Source organism: Macaca fascicularis, chromosome 17 (genome assembly GCF_037993035.2).
Source record: "Macaca fascicularis isolate 582-1 chromosome 17, T2T-MFA8v1.1".
NCBI lineage: Eukaryota > Metazoa > Chordata > Mammalia > Primates > Cercopithecidae > Macaca > Macaca fascicularis.
Genome location: NC_088391.1, coordinates 171,893 through 181,794, shown reverse-complemented (window position 1 = coordinate 181,794; position 9,902 = coordinate 171,893). Strand labels below are relative to the sequence as shown.

At 49.0% G+C, this 9,902-nt stretch overlaps 1 long non-coding RNA gene across 4 annotated transcripts in view; it reads left to right on the top strand.

Annotated features, from left to right (window-relative positions):
- LOC135968052 (uncharacterized) overlaps positions 1-9,902 on the top strand; it is a 38,045-nt gene that overhangs the window by 16,767 nt on the left and 11,376 nt on the right. The gene's annotated exons all lie outside the window — the stretch shown is intronic.

The window sequence follows — 9,902 nt, the reverse complement described above, 5'->3', positions numbered from 1 at the left end:
TATGGGGTCAGCAAAGTGCAGCTGGGGCTTCCCGCAAGCTCTTCAGGGGGGCCGTGCACTGGCCCGAGGCTGGTTCCGCCTCCTATCCTCGGTTCTCATGCCCAGCCGTGAGGGGAGCCCCCCGCTTCAGGAGCGGTCCCTGGCTCCAGGCCCTAACGTCCATGTCCAGGCCCCTGGTAGGGCAGCTTCTACCCCAGGGAGGCTGGGACTGGAGACAGCCTGGAGCTCTAGGCAATCCTGGCAACCACATGCTTCCCGAAGTGGCTGCAGACAAACTCCTGCTTCCAAAACCTGGCACGGGCTGTGTGAGGCCTGGAACGCGGGAGGCGCGATTACCCTCTCATGGTTATCAAGTCAAGTCATAGTCTCTTAGACCTAAGTGTGACTGGAAGTATACACATTATGGAAGTGTATATAAATGTGAATACAGACACGCTTATTTTCCTTTTATATACCTTACATATATGTGTATACGTGCATATGTATAAAACATGGAAGAAAAAAACATACTTAAGATTTCAAATCTCAGTCACAAAGATCTCAGAAGCAAATTATTATTCTTAAATTCTAAACAAAGATGTAACATTTTACATTCTTACAAACAAAACGTTCTCTATTAGCATTTTATTTTAAAAACTAAGAATGCATTGCACTCTCTCAATTTCGATTTTTAACTCAGCTCACAAAGGCCCCTGTAGAAAGGCCTCCGTACCGCGGCAAGGATGGCGGTGGTCACACCTGTGGCCATTTATCCTCTCTACATCTAGCTCCTCTCCCTGAGGCAACAGCACCTCCCAAGTCACAGCCTGGCCTCCCAACTCTCCCCCGTCCCGGGCGTTTTGGCATGTTGCTGTGCTGCACACACCTCAGCAAATACTGCTGATTAGCCAGAATCGCCCAGAAATCTCTTAACCTTGATTCTGGCTGCTTTTGTAATTTGTAATATCTTTACTTCTGGTGTGATTTGAGAAACAACAAATTTTAAAATTAGAGAAGATGTGGTTTTTATTCTCTCCTTTCTACTTGCAACCTTGAAAATTCAAGTAGCAGCAAGGGTTTGTTGAAAGTAACTTCCACCAAATAGAACCTATTACAAAGATACTACAGAGTGTCAAATAACCACATAGATGTAAAATAGAGATGCAGACACAGATATAAAATCCAATGGTTAAACCAAATTGAGAAATGCTTGCCAGTTTGATAGGACTTCTAAAACTTGACATAAATGTTGGCTGAGGGATACAAGATGTTATGAGATGAGTGAGATGCTTGGCCTAGAACCACGGGCTCTCTCCTCTTTACAGCAGAAAATCCATAAGGAAGTCAAATCTGAAAGAACCAGGTACCGTTGAACGGCATACTCAGCCATCCTTCCCCATTCCTGGGCCAGCTGCGGTGAGTGCAGCCAGTCGTTCACCAACATCCATCATCCATCCTCCAGGCCATGGCTACACTTTACTCCCAGGCTCCCTGTCATTATGTAGATTAGGTAAATCAGGGCCACTCTCACCTTAAGCCTCCCCCGCCAGCATGGCAATCACCCATTCCCAACCACGGCAAGGACAGCCGTGTCCCTGGGAACGCAGAGCAGGGGTCGGGAAGAAACCTGGATCTCTGAATACCTCATGGAGCAGTCACCAGCCTGGAACATCCTCCCTGACGGCTTTGCAAGAGAGAAGAACTCCTTGGTTCCTCAAGCTACAATACTGCAGAGTCTCAGGTCACAGCATCCTTACCTACCCTCGTCAGGAACCGTTCATGCTCATCAAGACATGAGAACAAAACTGCAGTGGCACAGTCACACTCGACGCAGACCACCTGCTGCTCACATTCATCGTATTAACACCAAAAGGCCACCTTGGTGGATATCCTGGATGTGGACACTTGGCGGCTTTTTGCTGGAGACGCGCTTTGTGCATTTATCGCACGACCATCTTGGCGTCAGGAGGGGCTGTGCAGATGGCAGCTGTGCACGTCACAGGGAGTCTCACTTGCTGGACTCTCAGCCAGCTCCCACTATCAGTGCCGGCAGAGTCCTCTCCTCCGGGAGCACGTGCTTGGACGCCACAGTGGCCTGTGGATCCACACAACAGCACTGTGTGCCCCAGGAGCTTAGAAAGTACCACTGCATCAAGGCCTCCACAGGTGAGGCCGGGGGCAGAAGCCAACCTCAAGCAGTTACGGTCCTCCGTGGGGCTGGCGTCCAGGCAGGAAGGCGGCTCAGCGGCTCTCCTCTCACTGTGGAACTTCCTAGGTCCCCACATGAACAGAACCTAAATAACACGCAACGAACAACCGGAAAGAGAACACGACCAACAGCTTCTGAGATGAGCAAGCTGGGCTGATCATGAGACACCTGACGGGGACGGTGCCAGAGCCCCTCCCAGTGACCTGTGTGGACAGCGGTGCCAGCATCTCCCTAAAACCAGCCCAAGTCAAGTTAGACTTGAGGCTTTCCAGGAGTGGGTAGATCCATTCAATCCCACAGTCTGAACCTTCCAGGCCGTGTCTCATGGCCCTCATCTCACATATGGGAACCCGGACGCTGCACCATAGACGTGGCCCCAAGCCCTCGTTCCTTCTTCAACACCACACACCAGTACAGTGAACACTTAGGATCTGGGCATTCACATAAAATACTGCTTAACTAAAACTTCTGATTTAGAACATGTTTAATTCCTACTCACAGAGCTCAAAGTGTTCTGTCCTAGGAGGCGGTAGCTGTAACTAAGCATGAGAGAAGAAGGGTTCAGAGTGGTGCCAAGTATTAAATATTCCTCTAAATCTATTCACCAGGTCGCCATGCTATTGTCACCTGCTTCATTTTCTGTCCTCAAAAGACAAAATAGTTACTTTTCAAAATAGACAACCTGTTTTACTGATGCTTAGCTATAAAGTAGCGAGCTACATATCCAAAAGGGAGATGTGGGAAAACAGAAAATGTCCACAAGCGATCGGGGTCGGGGGGCAGTTGCAGCAGCACCTGGCTCTGTTGCGTTGTGAGCCAGCCACGTGGGCTGGACAGCTCACTTAGCCACTGAAATTACATCATCTAAGATTTTGTTTCAGTTACTTTGATAAATTCTCCCTCTTGCTATGAAGAGTAAGGTTTGTTTTTTTTGTTTTTGTTTTTTTTTTTGACTTGGAGTCTCGCTGTGTCATCCAGTCCAGAGTGCAGTATTACAATCATGGCTCATCGCGGCCTTGACCTTCTGGCTCAAGCAATCCTCCCGCCTCAACCTTCCAAGTAGTTGGGACCCAAAGGCGAGTTTGATTTCTTTGCTAACGAATTCCTAATTCACCTCGCAGTGGGCCTGTCAAGGCCATATGCCCGGACATCCACCTTGCCGACCGTCCATGTGGTCTCTAAGGTGGATGCACTCCGGTTGCCTGGGCTCTGCACGCGATACTGAGTCTCCAAGTCTGCCGCTGTATAAGGGACTGACAGCCCCAAGCGTCTCGACGCGCCACCTTGAGCCGGGCTTTATTCCACAGGGCGACTCTGCTTCCCGTGATGAGATGCAGCACGTGAGCACAGATCAAAGGGTATCAGCAACTAACCCATTCCCCTGGTACTAAGCAGAGGACCAAGAGTTTAGTTCCTTACTTATTTGCTACGGGCTTGATTCAAAACAGCTTTCTGGAATCCTGGGGATAAACATCTCTAACTGGGGAGAATTCTGGCTTTAGTAACGGAAGGATCACCTAAAGCCCATTTTGTAACTGCTGTTCTCGTCAGAATTTGAGGCCAAAGGGAAAAATAAAAGGGGGGCTAAGATCGTGACACCCCAGTTTGCACAAGGCCAACCAGCCTGCTTGAGGGGGTAAAAGGAATAGGATTTTTAAACTGCTGAGTTTTAAAAACATGGCTGTAGGCTGGGCGCACTGGCTCACGTCTATAAGCCCAGCACTTTGGGAGGCCGAGGTGGGAGGATTGCTTGAGGCCAGGAGTTCAACACTGGCTTGAATAACACAGCAATACCCTATCTCTTTAAAAAGAAAAAAAAAAGGTTATTAAAATAGTAATAAAAAGGTTAATACAATAAATTACTATGTCAACATGGCACCCCCTGCTGTCAGACGAGGTGCAATCTCTGTGGCTGTGAGGTCCGGAGAGAACTGTAACTGGCATCATAGGGAAGGTGGACCCCAAAGCCCCACAACATTACTCCTGTACAGTGTGTTAACCAGCATGAAGTCTCCTCCACAATCAGAAGCCTGGTTTAGAGGAACGCTGCCCACTGGACCTGGGTGGACTCCAGATGCCGGTCGACCAGACAGCCCCACCCTGGGACCCTGCCGGCAGCCCCGACTGGACAGAATGGCCTCATGAGTGTCCTTTCCTGCCACAGGCTGCAGACCCTGAGCCAGTACTGGCTGTGACTGAGGCTGCGCATAAACGTCTGCGCCCAACAGCTCACCTTTGTACATGACACGCCCAGTCCACCTCATTTCAAATGTTACACTTGCCCCAAGGCGAACATGGATGTTACAGGTTAACTCACTGCCTGTGTGCTAGACTTTCCCTGTAAGTGTTCAGACATTGCACAAACCGGATGAACAAACCCCACTTTCCCTGTAAACGTTCAGACATTCCTTGAGCCCGATGAACACACACAGCCAACAAACCCCGGAACGTGTAACGCCGCGGCCTCCTCCCCTCCTGAGGGGCGTGTGCTTACAGCTCCCCCAAGACCACATTTCCCAAAGCACAGAGTGTTACTCTGAAAATAAAACCTCCTTTTTCCTTCCTCTGTACATCTCGTGGTCGTGTTAACAACTATTGCTACAAATGCAGAGAAACGGGGTATCATCCGTGCTGGTCACCGAATTCCTAGCACCAAAGCTTCAAGGCCCCCCAGTCTGAAGGAAGCTTCTATCTCCCTAAAGCCAACTCTGGAGACGAAGGCCAAGCTGGGGAAAGGCTGTGTCTCTGCAAATCCACGCCACGGGGCCCTCTGCTGTTGTGTGTAAGGAACTCTTGGTCTGTCCTGGGGTTTGGGGAAATCAGGATGCAAGCAGATACCGTACGCTCTGCCACGGGACCGTGAAGTCTGCGGAACCTCAGAGGAACACGGAGACAAATGGCTGCACGATTCTCACAGGCCGAGCCTCGATGGGCGCCCGTGTCAAGAACATAGACACGCCGGGAGGGGCAGCGGATGCAGGCAACGCCTGCAACTCCTGCAAGCAACAGCGTCTGAGTGTGGGGGTCTCTGGCCAGGCTCCACCACAATTGCCATATTCTGTGACAAAATTTTAAAAATAGGTTTTAACTAGTTATAACTCTAACTTGTTTTACACATAAACAGAACACAGGGTACCAACAGGCTCCAAAATACTTTGCCTAGAACCAAGTCTAGAATGCAGATGGATGCTGCTCCGAGTGTGAGGAGTCCCCTTGTAGTGCCATAAATCCTAGATCTAGGTGACTAAGTGCTCTTCCTAAACCAGACGGCACCATGAGGCTCTGAGGGCACCCTCTGTCCCCAGGCCAGTCCATCAGCCCCTGCAGAAGCTTCTAGAGTAAGAGCCTGTGGATTTGTATTGGACGGATGTAAACCAGGCAAAGTCACAGGGGCTCGTCCTGGAAGCCCATCCATTTACCCACTCATGCCGTGGAGAGCCCTGCCCCCAACTCCACACCCGCAATCACGCTCAACCACAAGAACTGGCTTCTAGGCCCTCAAGCTACTCCCTCTGGACCCCGGACAGACGCTTCTCAAACCATGAGACCCAGAGTAGTCTTAACAGGTGGTCCCAGCAGAACTGGCCACTGCATGAATTGATATTTTGTGTGTGGGGGGGTGGTTGTTCTTCTGTCACTCAGGCACAGTACACCATAAGTACAGTGGTGCTATCATGGTTCACTGCAGCCTCAACCTGCCAGGCTTGGGTCATCCTCCAGCCCTAGCTTCCCGAGTAGCTGGGACCACAGGTGTACATCACCTTTCCTATTTAATTTTTTGTAGAGTCAGGGTCTTGCTATGTAGCCCAGGCTGGTCTTGAATTCCTGGGCTCAAAAGTGAACTGCCCACCTCAGCCTCCCAAGGTGCTGGGATGACAGGTGTGAGTCACTATGCCCAGCCTAGAATTGGTTTTTCTTAAACCTGAGTTTGACACATGAACCCCACTTACATAGATATCAGCACACTCTCACAGCTCGAGAGTTTTCCTGAATCTCGATTCTGTCCGTTCAAGGTCAATATCTAAGAAAGGGTCAGAACTGACTCTCCCTCAGTGAAGCCTAAGAGCAAATGCAGCAGCATCTCAGTGTACGAGGAGACAAAGTAAGAAGGGTGGAAAATACACACTGAAATTCTAGTGCTAGAATCATAATCACCAACACTTTAAGAGGGAATCTGCTTTCCAAAATATGTAGCTGCTGGATTAACTTCAAAGTCACCAGATTCCACAGGCAGTAGCTCACAGGGGCACAGCTTTCTAAGGCCGCACAGCCCGGGACAGCGTAACAGCCTCAGGGCAAAGCAAACTAAACAAAGGCTTGGTTCTCTCAAGGACGAAGGTGCTCAAGTGTTTCCAAATAGATTCTTCTTCTAAGTAAGTTAGATGCCTCCTACAACACTGTTTAGAGTGCCAGTGTGTTCAGAAACATGAAGTTGAAAATACATCTCAGGACCCCAAAATCACTAAGCTAAAGGGACGTCAACGTGAGGAAGAGCTTAGACCAAACCTGCCTCCCATGCTCTTCCTAACAGAGACAGCTACTGGGGGTGGGGGGAAAAATCCACGTACCTCCCTCACAACCGATCCACAAGGAAATTCCTCATGGACAGAGGACAGAACTCAAAGTCACCATCTGCACACGGAGATAAATGCGGATCTGACGGCTTCCTCTGGAAAGATGCACCAGAAATGCATTTGTCTGATCTACCTGTGACCTGGAAATCCCTCCCCGCTTCGAGCCGTCCATCCTTCCTAGACTGAACCAACGTACGTCTCACATGTATTGATGTCTCACGTCTCCCTAAAATGTGTAAGACCAAGTTGTGCCCCAAACACCTTGGACACATGTCCAGGACCTCCTGAGGCTGCCGCAGTGTGTCCTCAACCCCTCCTAAGGCTGTGTCTATAACCTTGGGAAAATGAACTCTCTATGGATCGAGGACTGCCGCAGAGATCCTTCTGGTTTACAGGAAGCATTCTCTCCTGCGAGTATATCAATGAAATCATGTGGAATTACAAAATGCCACTTTAGTAAAAGCCAAAGGAATTAGGGTTCTATGTGCTTCAAAAAAAAAAAGTAACGTTCTATTTGTCAATGGACCATGAAGCCCACACCCCCTTTTGCAGTGAAGATGTCAAACGGGACGAGAGGCCCCTCCTGAGGATGCCACTTCCCAGAGTCCAGTTTCCTGCTGCTCAGGGAACAGCAACCCCAGCTTCACGAGGCTCAGGCCTCCAAACCCAACTCCCACCCATGCTGGAGAATCACCCCAGGGACTAGCTAAGTGGCAGGTGCAACTCTCACCTCACCCCCTTAAAGGGGAAAAGGCACCTTCCCGCTCCTCTTCCTGCTGGTGGGAACAGGGGCAGGAGCTGGAGGATCAGGAGTCGGGCGGCAGAACGGAAGCAGCCTGGGTCCCTGCTAGTCAGAGTTGGCAAATGCCAACCACCCCCGACATTCACTTTGCAAATAAATCCTTCTCTTTTGTCAGGTCCCTGGTTATAAGTTTGCACCCATAACTTAAAAAGAAAAAAAAAACTCAGATGAAAAATCGGTGTTTGGCTGACAATATTTCAATTATCTTGGGGCCTTGGGTCAAATGATGGCAAAACAGGAAACTGAACGCTGTTATTCAGGAAACTACCTTCCAGCGCCGTCTACCCTCCCAGGCTGTCACCTTATGGTTGTTTGTCTGCTAGATGATTAACAATAACTGTTCTGAAAACCTAGGTGTACAGAACAGACAAGAAGTCAGCTCGGGTTGAGGGGAAGCAGGATAAGACCCCCTTCCCCGCAGGATGGTGGAAAAGGAGGAACCTTCAGCACCTGGGTTTTCAGGATGCTGGATCTCTCAGAGCATCTCTCACAGCTCAAGTACAGCCAGACCCTCCTCTGACACAGCCTGTTCAGGCGAAGGTGGCACCTGCCCTAGAGACCCACAGCCCTGTGCGGGGCTCAGCTGGAGCTGAACTTGCCTCCCTTGGTAAGAGTCAGGGCCAGGGGTGGGGAGAGGAGAGAAGCAGCAGGCCTGAGGGCCACTGTGGAAACTCCATGCCACGCTAACTCTCGTCTGATGTGCTCCGGCCAAAGCCACGCTTCTCGGAGGGAGTTTCCCTTCACACACCCGGAAATCATCAACATCTAGTCTCCCCACAGAACAAATCCTTCCCTAGGAGGCAGACGCTTGGCTGTAACACGGGGTAATGAGGGGCGCGCCTTCGTGCCCACTCTGTAGTGTTTCCTGTTACCTATTTTACCTTAAGCTACAAATGATTCCCGTTTACACGGGACACAGTGACACAGACAGCAAAACACATGAGATTCAGTGTGATCCCACACCCGTCACTGCTGACCCTCAAGTGCTTTGTTCGTTTTGCTTCTAGAGTTTGTACTCTCTCCCGGGGTTCCAGGCCTGTGGATTCAACCCACCATAGAATAACATATTTTTTAATGTGTTTGTACTAAGCATTCAGACTTTATTATTCATTAAACAACTACTGGCATGGTATGTCCATGGTATAGCTGTTACGAGCAACCCTGACATGACTGTCTGCAGGAGGATGTGCATATGTCATATGCAAACACGATGCCATTTTATTGCAGGGACCTCAACGCCCAAAGACCTTGGATTCCATAGGCAGTCCTGCAGCCCACCCCCATGGGCACTGTGGAATGGCTATAATAGAAAATATGGAGGTTTTAAACAGTTATGTACTAAATCTAATCTTTTGTTAAGAAATTAATGTGTATCACTTGTATTATTTGGAAGTCCTTCCTGGCCCAGAGACTTGACATGTTCTTATCTTTTTGTCCACGGATCTAGCCATTCCAGTAAGCTTGTTGAACACAAATCAATTTTACAATTAAATTCTTACAAGAATCACACTCAATCTGTAGGCTGCTTTGGTTTTTAAAGTGAAATAACCAATAGTTTTGCCAACCTGCTATATCATAGAATAACAGGATAAAGCAGCCCCATGACATGCAAAAACATGGGGTTCAAAGCTAACCAGTATAAAACACGTTACAAACCCCTAAATATGAAAACGTTTTACACCAAAACAGATATTCCAGAAAAAAACAAGATGTTCAAAAAAGCCCTTTGCAGAAAAGCACTTTCCCCTTCATTTTTCACATGGTTTCCTGAAGCTTGTGTTTGGTGATGACCATGAACCAGAAGTAGCGTCCGCTGCAACTACTGTTACGGCAACACAGAATATTAAGGCAAAAAAAAAAAAAAAAAAAAAAAAGGCCGGGCGCGGTGGCTCAAGCCTGTAATCCCAGCACTTTGGGAGGCCAAGACGGGCGGATCACGAGGTCAGGAGATCGAGACCATCCTGGCTAACACGGTGAAACCCCATCTCTACTAAAAAATACAAAAACAAAAAACAAAACAAAACAAAAAAACAACTAACCGGGCGAGGTGGCGGGCGCCTATAGTCCCAGCTACTCGGGAGGCTGAGGCAGGAGAATGGCGTAAACCCAGGAGGCGGAGCTTGCAGTGAGCTGAGATCCGGCCACTGCACCCCAGCCTGGGCGACAGAGCGAGACTCCCTCTCAAAAAAAAAAAAAAAAAAAGGACACACCATATTTCCTATTGATGAGAACAGGTAGAGTGTTATAAAATGAGAGTGTCCTAAAGTCAACAATGTTCAAATTCTAGGTCTCCCACAGACACTAGACGGTAACCGCCAAAGCTTATGTACTTGGCAAC